This window comes from Salvelinus alpinus, chromosome 33 (assembly GCF_045679555.1).
Source record: "Salvelinus alpinus chromosome 33, SLU_Salpinus.1, whole genome shotgun sequence".
NCBI classification, from domain to species: domain Eukaryota; kingdom Metazoa; phylum Chordata; class Actinopteri; order Salmoniformes; family Salmonidae; genus Salvelinus; species Salvelinus alpinus.
The window spans coordinates 15213996-15237299 of record NC_092118.1 but is presented as its reverse complement, the minus strand read 5'-3'; the positions used below and the strand labels follow the sequence as shown (position 1 = coordinate 15237299).

Genomic DNA, 23304 nt, shown 5'->3' with positions numbered 1-23304 from the left:
ACACTCAACGTTACAAAATATACATGCTGAAAGTATGTACTGACATAATACGCATCTAATTTAACTACCCTCTGCTAAGATCAAGACAATGTTAGCTTCAGTGAAACATGTAAGGCTGACTACGAAAACCCGTCGGATATCGAGCCCTCATAGTTGGGAAAAAGCCCGAATCTGGAAATTGAGATTTTGGTTGTTTAGGATTATTTAAACGCTTTACTTTATTGTAATGTAAAACATATTGTATCATTACTTACGGAAAATAGTTAATTTCCCAGGTTTGTCGTCATTAGCCAGCAATGTGCTCAATGTGAAAAACGTTAGTTTAAACTTGCCTGAGAGTGTTCCAGTTGATTTGGCACATTCAAGACAACATGCAACAGATCAATGAAATCAGGCTGGTTAAGACAGAATAATTTGCTAGATAGTTAGTAATTGTTGATAAAACGTTTACTTGAGACAGGAGAACAAGTGGAGACATAGGACGAGGTGGATAATTTTATAATAAGGCCGTTTTATTCAAGTGTAAAGATATCAGGCAAAAACGTGCACGGCCCCTTTCTGTCAGATTCTTATGAAATCGTCGGAGAAGAGGCCGCTCTAAGCAGTACATACAGATTATATAGGCAACAAGCAAAGTAGGTTGATCTTGTCGTCTGGCCTTCCGATTGGTCGATCTGGGTCGTGGGTAGTCCTGCTCGTACCCGGTGTCGACGTTCCATTGGTTCTTGACATAGTTCTTTGTCTGGAGCTCCAACCCTGAGTTGTGTGTGTCTGAGTGATTGTCATGGGGGAGGGGAGTTGTGGGTGTCGTGCATGTGTCCAATGAGTCCAGCATATGTCCAATAGAAAGAGGGAGTGTGTATATTATGTCAACCATAGCTAATGTTGAGAAGTTGTCAAAACAAGTTACCAATATCTAATACAATTCCTTACATAATATAATAGTATAAAGTTGTCATTCACAATCAACAAAGAAGTTATTAATACAAGTGGGTCAGATTTTCATTTAGTCTATAAGCAGCCGTAGGCCACGCCAGAGCAAACGTTCATAAAAGAAGTTCACACATTCTTCCGATGTTGCTTGATCAGTGGGTTGGCCTGTTCGCTGCCAAAATGACATGAAAAGGGATCAAAATATATAAACAGTATTGCCTTAATTTCATTTAGATTTTAGGTAACAAAGCGATTGAGATCCTATTCTAAAACTTGGTAGAAGCAAGAGGCATCTTGACGTCATTATAAAAATTGACTTCCGGGTTGGAGCGAGCGGTCGCATTCGCGCTTTGGTCCGCAGGTAGTATAACTTTTCATTACATTTCATTACATTTCATTATAGTACAACGGTTTGATTTGTCTAATCTTAGCAATTTCTTCTTAGCTAGCTACATAGCCGTCTTTGTATCAAAAATAATTGCGTAATTATCGTATTACGTCGTCCTAACGCAGTCTACACTGCTATCTGCCCAGCAGCTAGCCAGCTAGCAAACGTCCACCGTCTACCGAATAGCAGCACTGTAGCAACTATTACACTCAACTGAACGACTTGATTAGTGTAGTGTTAGCTAGCTACATAGTTGTCTTTGCTGTCTTCGTATCCAAGATAATTGTGTAGTTTAGAGTGTGTAGTTTTAGAGTGATTATCTTAATTTACCGAGGTTAGCTAGCCAGCTATTTGTCGTCCTTAACATAGGAGACACTGCTAGCTAGCCAACAGCTAGCCAACGTCTACCGAATAGAACTTCCGCACTCAACAACCCGGTCGCATTCCGCTTCGCTCCACAGGTAGTATCACATTTTCATTTCATTTCATTACAGTACAACGGTTTGATTTGTTTGATCGTAGCTAGCTACACAGCTAGCTACATAGCCGTCTTTGTATCAAAGATAATTGTGTAGTCTAGAGCGATTTTCTAGGTTAGCTAGCCAGCTACTGTCGTTCTTTTAACGCAACGTAACGTAATCAACACTGCTAGCTAGCCAGCTAGCCCCCGAATAGCAGCACTGTAGAAACTATTACACTCAACGGAACGACTTGATTAGTGTAGTGTCAACAACGCAGCCACTGCCAGCTAGCCTACAAAGTCAACAACGCAGCCACTGCCAGCTAGCCTACTTCAGCAGTACTGTATCATCTTAATCATTCTAGTCAATAAGATTCTTGCTACGTAAGCTTAACTTTCTGAACATTCGAGACGCGTAGTCCACTTGTCATTCCAATCTCCTTTGCATTAGCGTAGTCTCTTCTGTAGCCTGTCAACTATGTGTCTGTCTATCCCTGTTCTCTCCTCTCTGCACAGACCATACAAACGCTCCACACCGCGTGGCCGCGGCCACCCTAATCTGGTGGTCCCAGCGCGCACGACCCACGTGGAGTTCCAGGTCTCCGGTAGCCTCTGGAACTGCCGATCTGCGGCCAACAAGGCAGAGTTCACCTCAGCCTATGCCTCCCTCCAGTCCCTCGACTTCTTGGCACTGACGGAAACATGGATCACCACAGATAACACTGCTACTCCTACTGCTCTCTCTTCGTCCGCCCACGTGTTCTCGCACACCCCGAGAGCTTCTGGTCAGCGGGGTGGTGGCACCGGGATCCTCATCTCTCCCAAGTGGTCATTCTCTCTTTCTCCCCTTACCCATCTGTCTATCGCCTCCTTTGAATTCCATGCTGTCACAGTTACCAGCCCTTTCAAGCTTAACATCCTTATCATTTATCGCCCTCCAGGTTCCCTCGGAGAGTTCATCAATGAGCTTGATGCCTTGATAAGCTCCTTTCCTGAGGACGGCTCACCTCTCACAGTTCTGGGCGACTTTAACCTCCCCACGTCTACCTTTGACTCATTCCTCTCTGCCTCCTTCTTTCCACTCCTCTCCTCTTTTGACCTCACCCTCTCACCTTCCCCCCCTACTCACAAGGCAGGCAATACGCTCGACCTCATCTTTACTAGATGCTGTTCTTCCACTAGCATAGTCTACACGCACGCAGTCTTTCTTTTTTGTAGTTAGTCAATCATCAAAAGATGACATGGCCATATCTGGGAGGCCAGCTGCAGATAGTTAAAGTTATAAGAGGATTTGAAACTAATTTCAGGCACAAGACATATTTGTGGTAGCAAAACAACAAAAGGCATGCTGTACCTGCCAGTGCTCCAACCTCAATGAAGACCTCAGGGCGCCAGGAGCTTATGGGTCCAAAAGCCAGGCTATGGCTCAGCAGTCCCGTTAAAGCCTACTGCTGCTCTTCTGAACAGGTCAGCCTCAGACGGCCCAGCCTCAGAACTGCCTTACCTCAGCCAGGAGGGGGAGAGATGAGTTACAGCCAATTATTTATTTATATACACTGCTCAAAAAAATAAAGGGAACACTAAAATAACACATCCTAGATCTGAATGAATGAAATATTCTTATTAAATACTTTTTTCTTTACATAGTTGAATGTGCTGACAACAAAATCACACAAATTATCAATGGAAATCAAATTTATCAACCCATGGAGGTCTGGATTTGGAGTCACACTCAAAATTAAAGTGGAAAACCACACTACAGGCTGATCCAACTTTGATGTAATGTCCTTAAAACAAGTCAAAATGAGGCTCAGTAGTGTGTGGCCTCCACGTGCCTGTATGACCTCCCTACAACGCCTGGGCATGCTCCTGATGAGGTGGCGGATGGTCTCCTGAGGGATCTCCTCCCAGACCTGGACTAAAGCATCCGCCAACTCCTGGACAGTCTGTGGTGCAACGTGGCGTTGGTGGATGGAGCGAGACATGATGTCCCAGATGTGCTCAATTGGATTCAGGTCTGGGGAACGGGCGGGCCAGTCCATAGCATCAATGCCTTCCTCTTGCAGGAACTGCTGACACACTCCAGCCACATGAGGTCTAGCATTGTCTTGCATTAGGAGGAACCCAGGGCCAACCGCACCAGCATATGGTCTCACAAGGGGTCTGAGGATCTCATCTCGGTACCTAATGGCAGTCAGGCTACCTCTGGCGTGCACATGGAGGGCTGTGCGGCCCCCCAAAGAAATGCCACACCACACCATGACTGACCCACCGCCAAACCGGTCATGCTGGAGGAATTTGCAGGCAGCAGAACGTTCTCCAGACTCTGTCACGTCTGTCACATGTGCTCATGTGCTCAGTGTGAACCTGATTTCATCTGTGAAGAGCACAGGGCGCCAGTGGCGAATTTGCCAATCTTGGTGTTCTCTGGCAAATGCCAAACGTCCTGCACGGTGTTGGGCTGTAAGCACAACCCCCACCTGTGGACGTCGGGCCCTCATACCACCCTCATGGAGTCTGTTTCTGACCGTTTGAGCAGACACATGCACATTTGTGGCCTGCTGGAGGTCATTTTGCAGGGCTCTGGCAGTGCTCCTCCTTGCACAAAGGCGGAGGTAGCGGTCCTGCTGCTGGGTTGTTGCCCTCCTACGGCCTCCTCCACGTCTCCTGATGTACTGGCCTGTCTCCTGGTAGCGCCTCCATGCTCTGGACACTATGCTGACAGACACAGCAAACCTTCTTGCCACAGCTCGCATTGATGTGCCATCCTGGATGAGCTGCACTACCTGAGCCACTTGTGTGGGTTGTAGACTCCGTCTCATGCTACCACTAGAGTGAAAGCACCGCCAGCATTCAAAAGTGACCAAAACATCAGCCAGGAAGCATAGGAACTGAGAAGTGGTCTGTGGTCACCACCTGCAGAACCACTCCTTTATTGGGGGTGTCTTGCTAATTGCCTCTAATTTCCACCTGTTGTCTATTCCATTTGCACAACAGCATGTGAAATTTATTGTCAATCAGTGTTGCTTCCTACGTGGACAGTTTGATTTCACAGAAGTGTGATTGACTTGGAGTTACATTGTGTTGTTTAAGTGTTCCCTTTATTTTTTTGAGCAGTGTATATATACACACACACACTAGGTGACTTACAGAGGGCAGTGTTTGAAGCCACCGAGCCCCCATCTTGGCACTCCTATCATAGTAAAAAATGTTTTGAAAGTTATAGAAATGCATTTATTAATGTCTCCATTTATTTTTGCCATGTTTATTATATTAGTCACGTTAATGCATACTTTTAAATTATATGTGTGCTTAACATAAAATATATAGATGTTTTGTTTCCCCTTAAAGTATACATTTTAGAAAGTACAAATTGTACTGTCCCCACTACGACAACAAAAATACATGCAATTTTGTCTTTGAAACATTTCATTGAAATCCTTTGAATTCCATTCATTCCTTAGCAAGACTGATTCTTCTGGGGAGTGCCAATATGGCCGACCTGTGGCTTCAAAGCCGCTCATTGGCCAATACATAGCATCAGCAATCCAGGGTTTTTCTATAAACTAGGGTTCCAGTGAGGATTTCCTACACTGGACAACTTGTTATAGCTGTTTGTAAGTAATCAATAATAATCTGCCAAGTTTTTTATGTCATTACATTAAGATAAGGGGGATCATAGCTATAGTAAAACAAATTCACGAGTTTATTTAAACCTACTGTATGTTTAACCTTTTATCATGGTTGGTGTCTTGACTGATTTGTCCAAAATAGTGTGACATAAAACATGACTTTTCTGTCCTTGCATTTATGGCAGTGTAAATTGTTGTTATATAATATATTAAGCATTAATCAGTTAAATTAGCCATTACACTTGAACCCTGTAAGAATCCTGGATCTAGCTGTAGGACAGTTTTTTGTATAGTGATCTCAGAAATGCAGTGTAACTACATCATTTAGTATCTCCTTATGTTGTGGGTAAAAACAGTTTCATGAGCACACAAATCCAAAATAATGTATGCATTGCAAAATCGAATGCTTCTGACCGAAAGAGTCACCTTACCTACAGTTGAAGTCGGAAGTTTACATACACTTAGGTTGGAGTCATTAAAACTCGTTTTTCAACCACTCCACAAATTTCTTGTAAACAAACTATAGTTTTGGCAAGTCGGTTAGGACATCTACTTTGTGCATGACACAAGTAATTTTTCCAACAATTGTTTACAGACCGATTATTTCACTTATAATTCACTGTTTCACAATTCCAGTGGGTCAGAAGTTTACATACACTAAGTTGACTGTGCCTTTAAACAGCTTGGAAAATTCCAGAAAATTATGTCATGGCTTTAGAAGCTTCTGATAGGCTAATTGACATAATTTGAGTGTACCTGTGGATATATTTCAAGGCTACATTCAAACTCAGTGCCTCTGCTTGACATCATGGCAAAATCAAAAGAAATCAGCCAAGACCTCAGAAAAAAAATTGTAGACCTCCACAAGTCTGGTTCATCCTTGGGAGCAATTTCCAAACGCCTGAAGATACCACGTTCATCTGTACAAACAATAGTACACAAGTATAAACACCATGGGACCACGCAGCCGTCATACCGCTTAGGAAGGAGACGAGTTCTGTCTCCTAGAGATGAATGTACTGTGGTGTGAAAAGTGCAAATCAATCCCAAAAAAACAGCAAAGGACCTTGTGAAGATGCTGGAGGAAACAGGTACAAAAGTATCTATATCCACAGTAAAACGAGTCCTATTACGACATAACTTGAAAGCCCGCTAACTTGAGAAGCAACTGCTCCAAAACTGCCATAAAAAAGCCAGACTACGGTTTGCAACTGCACATGGGGACAAAGATTGTACTTTTAAGAGAAATGTCCTCTGGTCTGATGAAACAAATATAGAACTGTTTGGCCATAATGACCATCGTTATGTTTGGAGGAAAAAGGGGGATGCTTGCAAGCTGAAGAACACCATCCCAACCGTGAAGCACGGGGGTGGCAGCAACATGTTGTGGGGGTGCTTTGCTGAAGGAGGGACTGGTGCACTTCACAAAATAGATGGCATCATGAGGTAGGGAAATTATGTGGATATATTGAAGCAACATCTCAAGACATCATTCAGGAAGTTAAAGCTTGGTCGCAAATGGGTCTTCCAAATGGATAATGACCCCAAGCATACTTCCAAATTTGTGGCAAAATGGCTTATGGACAACAAAGTCAAGGTATTGGAGTGGCCATCGCAAAGCCCTGACCTCAATCCTATAGAAAATTTGTGGTCAGAACTGAAAAAGCGTGTGCGAGCAAGGAGGCCTACTAACCTGACTCAGTTACACCAGCTCTGTCAGGAGGAATGGGCCAAAATTCACCCAACTTATTGTGGGAAGCTTGTGGAAGTCTACCCGAAACATTTGACCCAAGTTAAACAATTTAAAGGCAATGCTACCAAATACTAATTGAGTGTATGTAAACTTCTGACCCACTGGGAATGTGATGAAAGAAATAAAAGCTGAAATAAATCACTCTACTGTTATTCTGACATTTCACATTCTTAAAATAAAGTGGTGATCATAACTGACCTAAGACAGGGAATTTTTACTAGGATTAAATGTCAGGAATTGTGAAAAACTGAGTTTAAATGTATCTGGCTAAGGTGTATGTAAACTTCCGACTTCAACTGAAAGACAGAGGTCTCAATGTGAGACAGAGTGGCACTCTCGTGTGACCTGCCCCACTTTGAGAAAACCCAGGAAGCACTGAAGAACAAACTGCTGCCTCTCAAACAGCTGTGTCTGTTCAACCTGGTCCCGGCCCTGAATGCAGAGGGCTCCGACAGCACCCGACTCCCACTGGCGCTGACTCAGAAACAGCCTCACTTTACGCCCCTGGGTCATCAGCCTGACTAGGGGCCAACAGGCCAGGGGAGCATAGCACCTGGACAACTCTAGGAGTCCTGTCAGTGGACACCTGCAGGATTCTTTTACAAATCCATCCTTTCCTGATGTCGTGTAGCAATTGTAACATCTCTCAATAACTTTAAGGACACCCAAATTAATGAATCATGACAATGGTCAAATCAATTGCAAAGGAACTAACCTTATATAAATAATGGAAATAGATGTGTTAAAGACTGAGGGAAAAGTAAAGCAGGAAACGCACCTGGGGAATCTGCTGCAGCGTCTCTTTGGGAAGGAAGAAAAATAATAATCTGTCCACTTGATTGAGTGTCTCAGGGGTCCAGTTCTGAACGGGGCTAAGAGCGCACAAAAAGGCTCATTTTTCATTTGACGTGAGGAGACAGAGGAGTTATCACGAAAGGTTAAATGGGGTGTGTGCTGTAATGTGGGGTGGTTGTTTAAGAGGGTGCTACAGTACCCGAAGTTGCCTGGCTCCTGTAGGATCTGTGCGACGATGTCCCTCTTGCTGCTGTTATAGCAGAACTCCCGGAGGAACTCCAGGCTCTCCACAAAGAAGCTCCGCACCAGCTGCACAAACACCTCATCCACTACATAGGTCGCCATGATGCCCAGTGAACGGAACTCACCCTCAGTGAACTCTCCTGTGTACATGCCCTGGGGGAGAGAACATTTTCGATTTATACCTGTAGATTATTTTCAACATAAAGATTTCAAATCGAAGACACTAAAGTTAAACCCCAGGCTTAATGTGTTGGCAGTAATGGGGTACAGGAGAGGGTACTGACAAGTCTCTGCTCCATCCTGTCCACCAGAATATCCTGTTTTGTACTGGGTAGGAGCAGGAAGTGATGGGAGTCCTTCTCAATCATCTTCCTGAAAGTATCCATCATGTCAGCAGGGAACTTCTTAATAGTGCTCACCCTGCAAATGCACACAGACAAGAGCATGTACACACACACAAAGTTGACAGTGATGCATTGTTGATGCTCAAACCATCTGTAGTGATGATTAATGGCAGTAAGACCGACTCACGGCAGGGCCAGAGCGATCTGCGCGCCAAACTCTCCCAGCAGCTCAGAAGTCAAAGTAGTACAGCTCCTCGATGATGCACTTTTTCTGTAAGTCAAGACAAAAGCATGAGGGTCGTCAATTACACTTATATAACAGCTATCTTTATACCTGACATCTGGCATGGTTCCACTGTTAACTCAATTAACTGGCTCAAAGGAATATGGTTAAGTATTTGCATCTTCTACCAGTGAGGAATGGAGAGGAACAGACTGCTTATTCATGAATGCAAGGACACTCCGCATTGAGGAAAATGATGGCTTGTCCCGGAAGAGCTGTCGCAGGGCTGTGCAGCTTACACCTCGAGCAATGCTTCCAAGGGCACTGTATAACCAGAGAGACAAAATAGATTACAAATATGAATGGGAGCACATTCACAAGAGGTTAGTAATAAATCAACTGCAGCTACGTTGACATGGATATGCACTCACAGAAACGTCTCAGTTGAAAGATTGGGCATGGTCTTCACTGCTTCTTTATAAAGAGTTTTAGCCTGGGAAAAGAAACCAGAAGCGATCATTAGTATTGATCACAAACCATCTCCCTACACACGTAGAGAAAGCCAGAGAGAGAATACCCTGCAGTGCTATAGAGGTGATTTGCGGTTTTGGAATACGGTTTGAGTGTTTCGAGGTGTGTAGTAATCCAGTAGCACAGTAATGTTGTGCTTTGCCACTTCAGTGTGCATAAACATGCAGGATGAGGGAGCTGTGATTTAATGGTGCTGGCAGGCCGCCCTCAAGCCCATTAGTAGCAACAGACAGGGGATTATAGGGCAGCTTTCATGGCCAGTGTGGTGAAACAGACCAGACCAGCGCTAGGCTAGCAGCAGGGCCATCACCCGTCTGAGACACCACCACATAGTGACAGCTGGGACCTGGTGTGTGTGTTGACAGTCACAGATACGCTGTGTGTGTTCAGAACATAGAACAGCCTATTTAAACAGTGAGGGCAGGGGTTGTACAACAGGCCGACCTCTCCACTGATGGTTAATTATTTAACATCTAATCAAGACCGTGTCATACACACCTCTGCATGACACAGGAGAGACCCACATTGCGTAACATGCTGACATCTCTAGACACACACTCAGAAATCCTTTTCAAATCTCTACATTTCATTGGGTGAATAAAATCACTAAGTATTTAGGGATAGATAGATGTTCCTATACTTATATACATGAATTGTATCCCCTTGAAAACGACTTGCAGGTAACAGGTATTGCTGGAGCAGAGAGGACATGAGTCAGCTCATAGATGTTACCTGCTGAGTGTTCCAGGCCTGTCTTCCTGCCAAGGTCCTGTTGGTGGGAAGCAGGGGCTCCACCTTATCCAACCAGCCAGTCACCTCTGGTGAGCCCTGGACAAAGGTCAACACAACACAGACAGTATAGTGACTAAACACCAATTCAAAGATAAACACGTAGATATAAAGTGGATTTCAATGGTGACTAAATAGGCTTCTGACAGACACTATCGGTACAGACAATATGTTGGTGGAATGTAAATACATGTTCACAAACCATAAAAAAATAACTCGGGGAAACAGAAAAGACGGGTAATTACAAACGTCTCAGAGTGACCTCATTCATACATAGTTGGCACCTCCTCTCTAAGAAACAGCCCAATTCTGAGCCTGCCCAGTGTGTCAGTCTATACCTGGCTCTGGTCCTTATGGAGCATACAGCTCCAGCTGGCACAGGGCCACAGCACCCCTATCTTACTGTCAAGCAGGGCAAGGAGTCTGGGTACACCTGGGCATGCCAGCTGTGGTGTCCCTCTACACTCCACCTTGCTCTCCTCCTTTCCATTCACTCTCCATTGGTTATGGATGCATACTGCATGCATACTGACAGAGCCTTGTAAACATACCTCCCACTGAGCCAAGAGTAGCAGCGTACTGCCGAAGCCATGTTACTGTGTACCTTGTCGATTGTCTTCATTTAGTATGAGTGAGCATGTCGCTGTTTGTGAGGATGGGGGTCAGTGTCGGTCTGTCCCTCTAAGGCCGTACCCAGAGTTTGGTGGTGATGGTGTTGGCCTGTGGGGGGTTGAGCCCGGGCGTGTGCAGGACGATGTCAGGCAGCGAGAACAGCAGGATGTCAGAGGGCAAGTCTCAACCTTCTCAACCTTCACCCCACTCACCAGAGAGCCCAGCTTCTGCAGCTGCCCCAGCAGAGCCAGCTAGAAGGGCCACAAGGAGGGAGAGAGAGCAGAAAAGAGAGAGTGAGAAGGGAAGGTTGGGGATATGAAAGAGTGTGTGTGTGTGTGGGGGGGGGGGGGGGGGGGTGGAGTAGGAAGATATGGAGAAAGAAAGACAGTCTATTTCTAACTCATCATTCAAACACTTTTAATAATGCAAAAATCATCTGTTAAATGAAACTAGATACAAAAGATCTGACAAATTGTCCTTGCTCTTTGTAACACTATACAGCTATTAGATACTAAGCTAATACAGGAAGAGAGTCATCTGGTGTATAATGAAGTAAGGAAACACACATCTTGGCAGGGTTGTGTGGTTTGCCATGGTGATAGTGTGTGTCCTTGAGTCACCCCTGGCCAGGCTGCACTAGGCTTTGGGCCAGCTGGCTCAGAATGGACCATTACTATGCACAGAAGCATTACACTGAAACAGAGACACTCTCAAACATCTAGCATACCATATCTGAGACAATACACAACCCTGTTTACGATCCCTTTCTGAAACAGAAAGCCATGTCCTTCAAAAACAGAAATAATACTGTTGTTTAGAGACACTTTGTCCACAATTACACTGGCCTAGAATGACATCACAAAAAGAAGATGGAACAAATCATTATGACTGGTCTTAACTCTTTTATTAATATCTGTATAATTGAAATGGAAACTACTTGGGAAAATGAAGAAAATCCCACTAGGCTCAAAACAAAAGCTTTATTTTCTGCTTCTGTTTCCCCACCCTACCATTCCATTGACTAAGGCCCCTTATGGCGCATGGCAGGCAGCAGCCGTGGGGCACACGTTGAAAATGTGGGGTTAGTTGTACTTCTGCAATCAAAGGGGCACCTCCAGAACCCCCCTCACCTCAGGTCAGACTGCTGCAGACTTGCTGCTTGTCAGCGGTCACAAAGCCCCTAATAACCAACCCCCATTCTAACCCCATAATCATCCCCACCCTCTGTTACTGAAGCTGGGCAGCACTGAGAAAACCAAATCAGGTATGAAAACCAAACAGAAGGTGCTCCATTAGAGCTCTCTCTCTGATGAGAGGATGCTTGTGACGACTGTTGATGATGATCTTCTACCTGTGCAGGAGTGAAGGGCACAGAGGCCAGGGCTGTCAGCACAGGGCTGAGCTGGGATTGGCAGAGCTTCTGCAGGAAGTCCACACCCAGCCAGGGCAAGAAGGGAGCCAGCTGAGACACTCGGGCGGCGGAGAAAGAGCCAGGAGACTGAAGCTCACTCCCATTCAGGAACAAGCTGGAGATCTGAAGAGGGATGGTCACAAGCACAACACACACACATATATTTACACAGGAATCACACAAAGTGCAAACAAGACATTCAACCCATAGATTAGTCTACTTCTGTTCTTTATTCAGGTGGTAGTAGTTTATCTTTAGCTTTTGAAAATGCCCAAAGAGCATTTAACATCATACAACAGAATCTGTATGATTTAAAGCTGATTCTAAATTCGGGTAAAACAAAATGCATGGCATTTTCAAATGCCAGGCATGTTACTAATCATGTCATTGCTACATTGGCTGGACATACTATAGAGCAAGTTAAAGTGTACAAATATTTAGGTGTGTGGGTTGATGATAAGCTGAGCTTCACTGTGCATGTAGAGAACTTGATAAGGAAGCTCAAGCTGAAAATAGGATTGTATTACCGGCATAAGGCTCGTTTTTCTTTTGAGGCCAGGAAGGAGCTGGTACGATGTACATTACTGTCAGTTTTAGATTTTAGTGATGTTATATATATACACTGCTCAAAAAAATAAAGGGAACACTTAAACAACACAATGTAACTCCAAGTCAATCACACTTCTGTGAAATCAAACTGTCCACTTAGGAAGCAACACTGATTGACAATAAATTTAACATGCTGTTGTGCAAATGGAATAGACAACAGGTGGAAATTATAGGCAATTAGCAAGACACCCCCCAATAAAGGAGTGGTTCTGCAGGTGGTGACCACAGACCACTTCTCAGTTCCTATGCTTCCTGGCTGATGTTTTGGTCACTTTTGAATGCTGGCGGTGCTTTCACTCTAGTGGTAGCATGAGACGGAGTCTACAACCCACACAAGTGGCTCAGGTAGCGCAGCTCATCCAGGATGGCACATCAATGCGAGCTGTGGCAAGAAGGTTTGCTGTGTCTGTCAGCGTAGTGTCCAGAGCATGGAGGTGCTACCAGGAGACAGGCCAGTACATCAGGAGACGTGGAGGAGGCCGTAGGAGGGCAACAACCCAGCAGCAGGACCGCTACCTCCGCCTTTGTGGAAGGAGGAGCAGGAGGAGCACTGCCAGAGCCCTGCAAAATGACCTCCAGCAGGCCACAAATGTTCATGTGTCTGCTCAAACGGTCAGAAACAGACTCCATGAGGGTGGTATGAGGGCCCGACGTCCACAGGTGGGGGTTGTGCTTACAGCCCAACACCGTGCAGGACGTTTGGCATTTGCCAGAGAACACCAAGATTGGCAAATTCGCCACTGGCGCCCTGTGCTCTTCACAGATGAAAGCAGGTTCACACTGAGCACGTGACAGACGTGACAGAGTCTGGAGACGCCGTGGAGAACGTTCTGCTGCCTGCAACATCCTCCAGCATGACCGGTTTGGCGGTGGGTCAGTCATGGTGTGGGGTGGCATTTCTTTGGGGGGCCGCACAGCCCTCCATGTGCTCGCCAGAGGTAGCCTGACTGCCATTAGGTACCGAGATGAGATCCTCAGACCCCTTGTGAGACCATATGCTGGTGCGGTTGGCCCTGGGTTCCTCCTAATGCAAGACAATGCTAGATCTCATGTGGCTGGAGTGTGTCAGCAGTTCCTGTAAGAGGAAGGCATTGATGCTATGGACTGGCCCGCCCGTTCCCCAGACCTGAATCCAATTGAGCACATCTGGGACATCATGTCTCGCTCCATCCACCAACGCCACGTTGCACCACAGACTGTCCAGGAGTTGGCGGATGCTTTAGTCCAGGTCTGGGAGGAGATCCCTCAGGAGACCATCCGCCACCTCATCAGGAGCATGCCCAGGCGTTGTAGGGAGGTCATACAGGCACGTGGAGGCCACACACACACTACTGAGCCTCATTTTGACTTGTTTTAAGGACATTACATCAAAGTTGGATCAGGCTGTAGTGTGGTTTTCCACTTTAATTTTGAGTGTGACTCCAAATCCAGACCTCCATGGGTTGATAAATTTGATTTCCATTGATAATTTTTGTGTGATTTTGTTGTCAGCACATTCAACTATGTAAAGAAAAAAGTATTTAATAAGAATATTTCATTCATTCAGATCTAGGATGTGTTATTTTAGTGTTCCCTTTATTTTTTTGAGCAGTGTATATATATATATATATATGCAGGCCTCAGCCACTACCCTGAGAGCACTTGATTCAGTGTATCATGCAGCCCTCAGGTTCATTACAAATCAGAAACGTATAACACATCATTGTGATCTCTACAGCGCTGTTGGCTGGTCGTCATTGACAGAGAAGGCCTCTGTGTTTCTGTACACCCGCAGGTCCTTTGGGTCTGACAGACACGTCAGGTTGCCAAGCCTAGGGAGACAAAGAGGATAATTACTCAAGCATATCCAAAGATACTTTTGGATCCCAAACAGTTGGTTACTTCAGTGTCTACCAGAATGTTGAGTTTCATAGGACTAGGGAAAGTATTTTCTTAAACGCATACACTCAAATCAGTTTGTTTGAAACCAAATATTTCTGCAAGAGGATACATGACCAACCATCGATCAAATATTGTGACACTGACCTCCTGAATTGTTCGGCTGTTAGATTTCTGAACGTCCCTATGAGGCTCTCAGCCACAAACTCCTGCTGTAGGTGGCTTATTTTTATTTTTATTTTTTCACCTTTATTTAAGCAGGTAGGCAAGTTGAGAACAAGTTCTCATTTACAATTGCGACCTGGCCAAGATAAAGCAAAGCAGTTCGACACATACAACAACACAGAGTTACACATGGAGTAAAACAAACATAGTCAATAATACAGTAGAAAAATATGTCTATATACAATGTGAGCAAATGAGGTGAGATAAGGGAGGTAAAGGCAAAAAAAAGGCCATGGTGGCGAAGTAAATACAATATAGCAAGTAAAACACTGGAATGGTAGATTTGCAGTGGAAGAATGTGCAAAGTAGAGATAGAAATAATGGCGTGCAAAGGAGCAAAATAAATAAATAAATACAGTGGGGGGAGAGGTAGTTGTTTGGGCTAAATTATAGATGGGCTATGTACTGGTGCAGTAATCTGTGAGCTGCTCTGACAGCTGGTGCTTAAAGCTAGTGAGGGAGATAAGTGTTTCCGGTTTCAGAGATTTTTGTAGTTCATTCCAGTCATTGGCAGCAGAGAACTGGAAGGAGGGGCGGCCAAAGGAATAATTGGTTTTGGGGGTGACCAGTGAGATATACCTGCTGGAGCGCGTGCTACATGTGGGTGCTGCTATAGTGACCAGCGAGCTGAGATAAGGGGGGACTTTACCTAGCAGGGTCTTGTAGATGACCTGGAGCCAGTGGGTTTGGCGACGAGTATGAAGCGAGGGCCAGCCAACGAGAGCGTACAGGTCGCAGTGGTGGGTAGTATATGGGGCTTTGGTGACAAAACGGATGGCACTGTGATAGACTGCATCCAATTTATTGAGTAGGGTATTGGAGGCTATTTTGTAAATGACATCGCCGAAGTCGAGGATCGGTAGGATGGTCAGTTTTACAAGGGTATGTTTGGCAGCATGAGTGAAGGATGCTTTGTTGCAAAATAGGAAGCCAATTCTAGATTTAAGTTTGGATTGGATTGTGTGTCTGGAAGGAGAGTTTACGGTCTAACCAGACACCTAGGTATTTGTAGTTGTCCACATATTCTAAGTCAGAACTGTCCAGAGTAGTGATGTTGGACGGGCGGGCAGGTGCAGGCAGCGATCGGTTGAAGAGCATGCATTTAGTTTTACTTGTATTTAAGAGCAATTGGAGGCCACGGAAGGAGAGTTGTATGGCATTGAAGCTCGTCTGGAGGGTTGTTAACACAGTGTCCAAAGAAGGGCCAGAAGTATACAGAATGGTGTCGTCTGCGTAGAGGTGGATCGGAGACTCACCAGCAGCAAGAGCGACATCATTGATGTATACAGAGAAGAGTCGGTCCAAGAATTGAACCCTGTGGCACCACCATAGAGACTGCCAGTGGCCCGGACAACAGGCCCTCCGATTTGACACACTAAACTCTGTCTTGAGAAGTAGTTGGTGAACCAGGCGAGGCAGTCATTTGAGAAAACAAGACTGTTGAGTCTGCCGATAAGAATGTGGTGATTGACAGAGTCGAAAGCCTTGGCCAGGTCAATGAATACGGCTGCACAGTATTGTTTCTTATCAATGGCGGTTAGGATATCGTTTAGGACCTTGAGCGTGGCTGAGGTGCACCCATGACCAGCTCTGAAACCAGATTGCATAGCGGAGAAGGTATGGTGGGATTCGAAATGGTCGGTAATCTGTTTGTTGCCTTGGCTTTCGAAGACCTTAGAAAGGCAGGGTAGGATAGATATAGGTCTGTAGCAGTTTGGGTCAAGAGTGTCCCCCCCTTTGAAGAGGGGAATGACCGCAGCTGCTTTCCAATCTTTGGGAATCTCAGACGACACGAAAGAGAGGTTGAACAGGCTAGTAATAGGGGTTGTAACAATTTCGGCAGATAATTTTAGAGAGAAAGGGTCCAGATTGTCTAGCCCGGGTGATTTGTAGGGGTCCAGATTTTGCAGCTCTTTCAGAACATCAGCTGACTGGATTTGGGAGAAGGAGAAATGGGGAAGGCTTGGGCGAGTTGCTGTGGGGGGTGCAGTGCTGTTGACCGGGGTAGGGGTAGCCAGGTGGAAAGCATGGCCAGCCGTAGAAAAATGCTTATTGAAATTCTCAATTATAGTGGATTTATCAGTGGTGACAGTGTTCCCTGTCCTCAGCGCAGTGGGCAGCTGGGAGGTGGTGTTCTTATTCTCCATGGACTTTACAGTGTCCCAGAACTTTTTTGAGTTTGTGTTGCAGGAAGCAAATTTCTGCTTGAAAAAGCTAGCCTTGGCTTTTCTAACTGCCTGTGTATATTGGTTTCTAGCTTCCCTGAAAAGTTGCATATCACGGGGGCTGTTCGATGCTAATGCAGAACGCCATAGGATGTTTTTGTGTTGGTTAAGGGCAGTCAGGTCTGGAGAGAACCAAGGGCTATATCTGTTCCTGGTTCTAAATTTCTTGAATGGGACATGCTTATTTAAGATGGTGAGGAAGGCATTTAAAAACAATAACCAGGCATCCTCTACTGACGGGATGAGATCAATATCCTTCCAGGATACCCCGGACAGTTCGATTAGAAAGGCCTGCTCGCTGAAGTGTTTCAGGGAGCGTTTGACAGTGATGAGTGGAGGTCGTTTGACCGCTGACCCACGGGCAATGAGGCAGTGATCGCTAATATCTTGGTTGAAAACAGCAGAGGTGTATTTAGAGGGCAAGTTGGTTAGGATGATATCTATGAGGGTGCCCGTGTTTACGGCTTTGGGGTGGTACCTGGTAGGTTCATTGATAATTTGTGTGAGATTGAGGGCATCAAGCTTAGATTGTAGGATGGCTGGGGTGTTAAGCATGTTCCAGTTTAGGTCGCCTAGCAGCACGAGCTCTGAAGATAGATGGGGGGCAATCAGGCTTAGGGTGTTCATCAGCAACACATCCATTCCATCCAACAGCTAGGAGAGAAGAAACACCACTCAACTCTGGTTTACCGTGCACAATGATGAAAACGCACTGTATACCGTTTGAAATTAAGACAATGAAAACGTATTGGCCTAAACGTATACTCTTTTGCACTGTATACAAGTACAATTTTGCACAGTGCTCAGAGAAATAGATTGTTTATAATAGTAATATAAAAAAAATTCTCAAAAGGGGGATAAAATGTCACCTGATTGTATTTTAACCAGCAACTGTCAGGAACTAACCCTGATCACGTTCACACATTTTTACAGTGTATGTTTTATCAGCTGTTATACACTATGATAAAAAACACAGGAATTTTAACTGCACTGGACCTTTAAGGTCAACGACTTAATAAACTTAACCCAGTACCAGGACCAGTGGCGTACCACAGTTTCGTGGGGCACTCAGCAAGGTCTGTGAAAGGTCTAAGCATTTCTTATGGGGGAAAATAGCTAACTTCCTACAATTCAACACATTTTGCCATGGGGCAAATCAGATTTTTCTTTGCAGTTTTATAGCTAATACCATGCTATTTTGCATTTTTAAAGCTAATTTCCTCCAATTATTGCGGGAGCTGCAGGAGGCTGTGGTATGCCAGTGACCAGGACATCTAAGCCAAACACCTAGTTGCTTCTGCCAGGAGGTTGAAATTTGGCTACAAGTGGATCTTTGAGCAAGACAGTTACATGCAACGATCATATTCACATTTTAAGCATTGAAAGATCACTCACTATTCTTCACATAGCCAACCTTAATTCATGCATTCTGTTCACTTATTGAACATTGGCTATGGACACAATGGAGACCACCGACGACTGCCTGGCTGTGGCGGCTCTGGTTTCACAGAGAGGTGTCGTGTCTGTGACCTGAGCAGGTGAGAGGTGCTGGAAGCTGTGACAGGGCAGGTAGACGATCAGGTTACCAGTGACCCTGATGAAGGAGGTGCTGCCGGCTGTCATGTTGAGGGAGCTGAGGGCTCGGCTGTACCACCTCCCAAAGGCCCTGCGCTGCTTCACCGACAGGCTCCTGATGTTGCTGTTGATGGTATTTCTCCTGAAGATAGAGAGAGCGAGCATAGAGGAATGTAGGACATACTTGTTAACCTGAACAAAAAGCAGAGAGCAAAACATGACTGGGAAAGCACATCTCATTCAGAGACTCAAATGACCCAATATAAATGAAGGCCAAAGCAGTAGTTTAAATAGAAAATGACTCCAATGTTGGGAGTCTGTCTCTGAATAGAGGGGGTAATTAACTGCGTAAGTCCATGACCTTTGATTCTAGAATAATAAGAATTCTATAGCCATTCAGTACTATATGTACAGCTATAATGCAGAAACCAACATGCAAGGACATCTTGACTCATGATGACTTGTATCAGAAGCCTACTTAACTTACACAATGAGGTTGGTCTGTAAGGGGGGCAGTGACTGGATGTCTGCAGGGCTGACCAGGGCAAGTAGGGGTACCAGTTCAGGAAAGAAGCTCCCATCGCTGACCAAGTGGGTATGGAAAGGCACAGATACCATGGTGCCTAGGTAGTCATCTGTAAGCTGGGACAGAGAGAGAGGTTAAGTGATTATCCTGTGTGAACATAGAGCTGAAAAGGTTGCGCTACATTTTATAAAAATGTATTCAAATCAGGTTGTCCCATTGACGTCAAGTGACCTCAGTATTTTCCATGGAAGACCTGTCTAAGAGGACAACTGATATGAAGGGTGTTGTATTACCTGCAATGTTCCCTGGTTCCTGCTGAAGTACTGCAGTATCTGTCTGACTGTGGTGATATCCACTGCACTCAGCACTGCCCTCAGATTGGCCAGAGGGATACGGAAATACTCCTGTAACAGAATCACACCACATACGAAAACCAAACACCCATAAGCCAGACAAGAATATCATAACAAAAACTGTCACCAAGTAACAATAAATGATAAACGAACTAAAAAATCTCTACCTAACAAATACTCATACCTACAAAGCTTTCTACAAAGCTAACTTATGGAATTGTTTTAAGATGGTCTACCAAGGATCATTTAGCTATTTGATTTTGAATTTTAGAACCCCTGTAGGTAACCCCAAAAATATTTTTAAGATTGAATTTGGCCTTACTGCTATTAGCCCATAGAAACACATTGAGTAACATATTCATACACGGCAAAACATAATTATTTTGACTATCAAACGGAAGTATGTTTTGAAGTGTCTGTCCTATATCTGAGAGAAATTATTATGATTTATTTTTAAACTGGTACCGGGTTACCTTCAGACGAGTGTTGTGAGGCTTGTTGGCGTCGTAGAGCAAAACATGTGTTCGTGAGTGTCAACTTTCGTATTTGGTGCCATATTTTTAGCACGCAATGACTACATCAAGCTTTTGACTCTACACACTTTTTAGATGCATTTGCATTTTGTTTTGGTTGTGTTTCGGATTATGTTGTGCCCAATAGAAATGAATGGTAAATAATCTATTGTGTCATTTTGGAGTCAGTTTTATTGTCAATAAGAATATATGTTTCTGAACACTTCTACATTAAATGTGGATTCTACCATGATGCTACGCATTGCGTGCTAGGAATATGGGACCAAACACTACATTTTTGTCTTCAAATGGGGGGACTAGATACATTAAGTGCTTTTATTTCTAAACGGTAAAACAGATATGTTTGAAAATACACTGAAATAAAAAGGGGACATTCTGTACTGTCACCCCATAAAAAGTTTGATCTCAAATCCAAAATGTTGGAGTATAGAGCAAAATTAAACGTTTTAGCTTCACTGGCCAAATAAATACGTAGGGGAGTATTTGTTAGTACCTATATTACCAGTCACAAATGTAAAAAGACCTAATAAACATCAGTCCTACTTCTGTCACCTTGATGAGGAAAAATCCATCATTGGTCACGTCTTCCTGTTTGCATCAAACTGGTCAGTACTTTCTGTTATGGAAAAACAAACAAATCTTCAAGCTTGAATGGTTAAAGGTAAACAAATCAAGATGGACAACAGCAACAACACAGTATCAACAACAATAAACATATGTGATTAGTGTTGGCTTGTCATTCAATCACATCAATGTCAGCCAGTTAATCTCATCCAGAGGAAGAGATTTAATGTCCCCTATCAATGACAGGTGTGAAACTGTGTACACCATCTGTTGACACAACAATAGCCTTCATGGTAATTGATATAAACTCAGCAAAAAAATGAAACGTCCCTTTTTCAGGACCCTGTCTTTCAAAGATAATTCGTAAAAATCCAAATAACCTCACAGATCTTCATTGTAAAGGGTTTAAACACTGTTTCCCATGCTTATTCAATGAACCATAAACAATGAATGAACATGCACCTGTGGAATGGTCGTTAAGACACTAACAGCTTACAATTAAGGTCACAGTTACAAAAACTTAGGACACTAAAGAGTCCTTTCTACTGACTCAGAAAAACACCAAAAGAAAGATGCCCAGGGTCCTTGCTCATCTGCGTGAACTTGCCTTAGGCATGCTGCAAGGAGGCATGAGGACTGCAGATGTGGCTAGGGCAATAAATTGCAATGTCCGTACTGTAAGACAGCACTACAGAGACAGGACGGACACCTGATCGTTCTCGCATTGGCAGACCACGTGTAACATCACCTGCACAGGGTCGGTACATCCAAACCCCAGAAATGTCCGGGAACTTGCAGGTGCCTTGGTGGAAGAGTGGGGTAGCATCTCACAGCAAGAACTGGCAAATCTTGTGCAGTCCAGAAGGAGACGCACAGGCCTTGTGACCTGAGGGAAATGTATAGATGACCACCATTCATTCAGGACTGTTCAATGTAGCAGTTTACAATACACACAATGTTGGAATTATTTATCTGCAGATAAAGTCTGCCCAGCCCACCTACCCCAAAGCACTACAGCAGGACCCTCTTGTTGTCAAGGTTGGTCTCCCTCTCCACATAGAGTACCACAGACTTCAGCACATTGAAGCGGATGTTTTCAGTCACACGTAGGGACATCATCTGGCTCTCCTCCAGGGCCACCAACAGCACCACAGTCACACTGGTGGCCTGGTCAACCACAGAGGCCATATGTGTGGTCAGGAGCCCCTCCAAGCGAGGCTGCAGGGCCTCCACCCCGCAGCGCAGCAGCAGAACCTGCGTCTGACTGGAGCCTGGCTGACAGGCTGGGCTGAAGTCGGCAGTACAAGTCCAGTTCAGCCTCCTCACAATGTCTCTGACCAGGCAGGGCTGGGAGTCTGTGGAGGCGCTGTTGGTTTTGCCCTGGCGGTTTCCTTTGGTGTAGTTGGTGCAGAGCGTGCCCACCCACAGGCTGGAGGGCTCCTTGGTGAGCAGGGAGAGGAGGCCATTGTTGGTGCAGACGGATGAGGCAAAGTTGGCCTGGTCGTAGTCCCAACACAGGGCCAGGAGAGCGGCGTCAGGAAGTGCCACTGCCCAGCTGTGGTACTGGCATTGTTCTACTGGCTTAAACCCTATCAGGCCTCCTCCTTTTCCCCCTCCACCCCCAGGGCCAGTGTGGTTAGCACAATACGCCAATAGCCATGTATTGTCCAGGTGGAAGAGTGGGGTAGCACCGTGGCGTTGGCGCACACCTGAGTGAAGTTCAGAGAGTCCAGCTCAGCACAGAGAGCCAGGTCAGTCATGTCTACAATGATGGACTTGTTCCAGTCAGATATTGGCACACCTGGGGCAGGATGTCCTTGGTCTCCTTGTTGACACAGACAGACATGAGCCACTCGTTCTGGGGCTCTAAGGTGAGCTTCTCAAACAGGGGCATGTTGCAGCACACGTTCTTATTAAAACCCATCTGGTCGTGTTGCCAGCAGAGCTTCACCATTGACGGGTCCACCAGCACCTTGCTCCATTTATCATAGTTGCACCAGTCTGGGATGCTGAACACCACAGGCAGGTTGGTGGGTGGAGAGTTAAGGGAGACAGTGCAGTATTCTCCAACACATACAGTAGCACTATTACAGAGCAGTTCATTCAGAAAGGTAGCATTGGCACACCTCCAGTACAAAACCTGTGTCATCATTCTGGATGCACGTGGATATCATATTTATGGTGATTTCCGTCACGGTTTGCCAAGCTCAAGTGATACAGTCTTGTCAATTCTGCCTCCAAACCACAGTCCGTTCTCCCAGACAAAACACACAAACGCTTTAGGGAGGTTTTCTATTAATCCATCTTCTATTAGTGGTCTATACATGGCAAATACACTACCCAGGACACCATAATAAGCGCTCAAGTCAACGCCCTCTAACATGGTGCCACCTGTTCTGACATTTGGGTCCTCTAAACGTTTGTCTGGGCTGATGCCGCTCCTGGCATTGGCATAAACGTGATTTTCGTTGGATAAATCGTGTATTCGATCTATCAATTCTTCTGTTTCTGTCAAACACGCTGGCGTCCGGGGGACCTTTTCTTGATACAGTGCGTGGCAATGAGCGCACTGGTCTCGCGGCATCGCAAACCATCCCCATAATACAATTTAATACACCAACTAGTAGCTTACATTTAAGACGAATAAAAACATTAACTCTAAAAAACAAATACATAGCATGCTTCAAACAAGTAAATTCGCT

The 23304-nt window shown here is 45.0% G+C and overlaps 1 pseudogene; it reads right to left on the bottom strand.

Moving 5' to 3' along the window:
* Positions 1-491: 491 nt before the first annotated feature.
* Positions 492-22951, bottom strand: LOC139562860 (uncharacterized; annotated as a pseudogene).
* Positions 22952-23304: the final 353 nt, after the last annotated feature.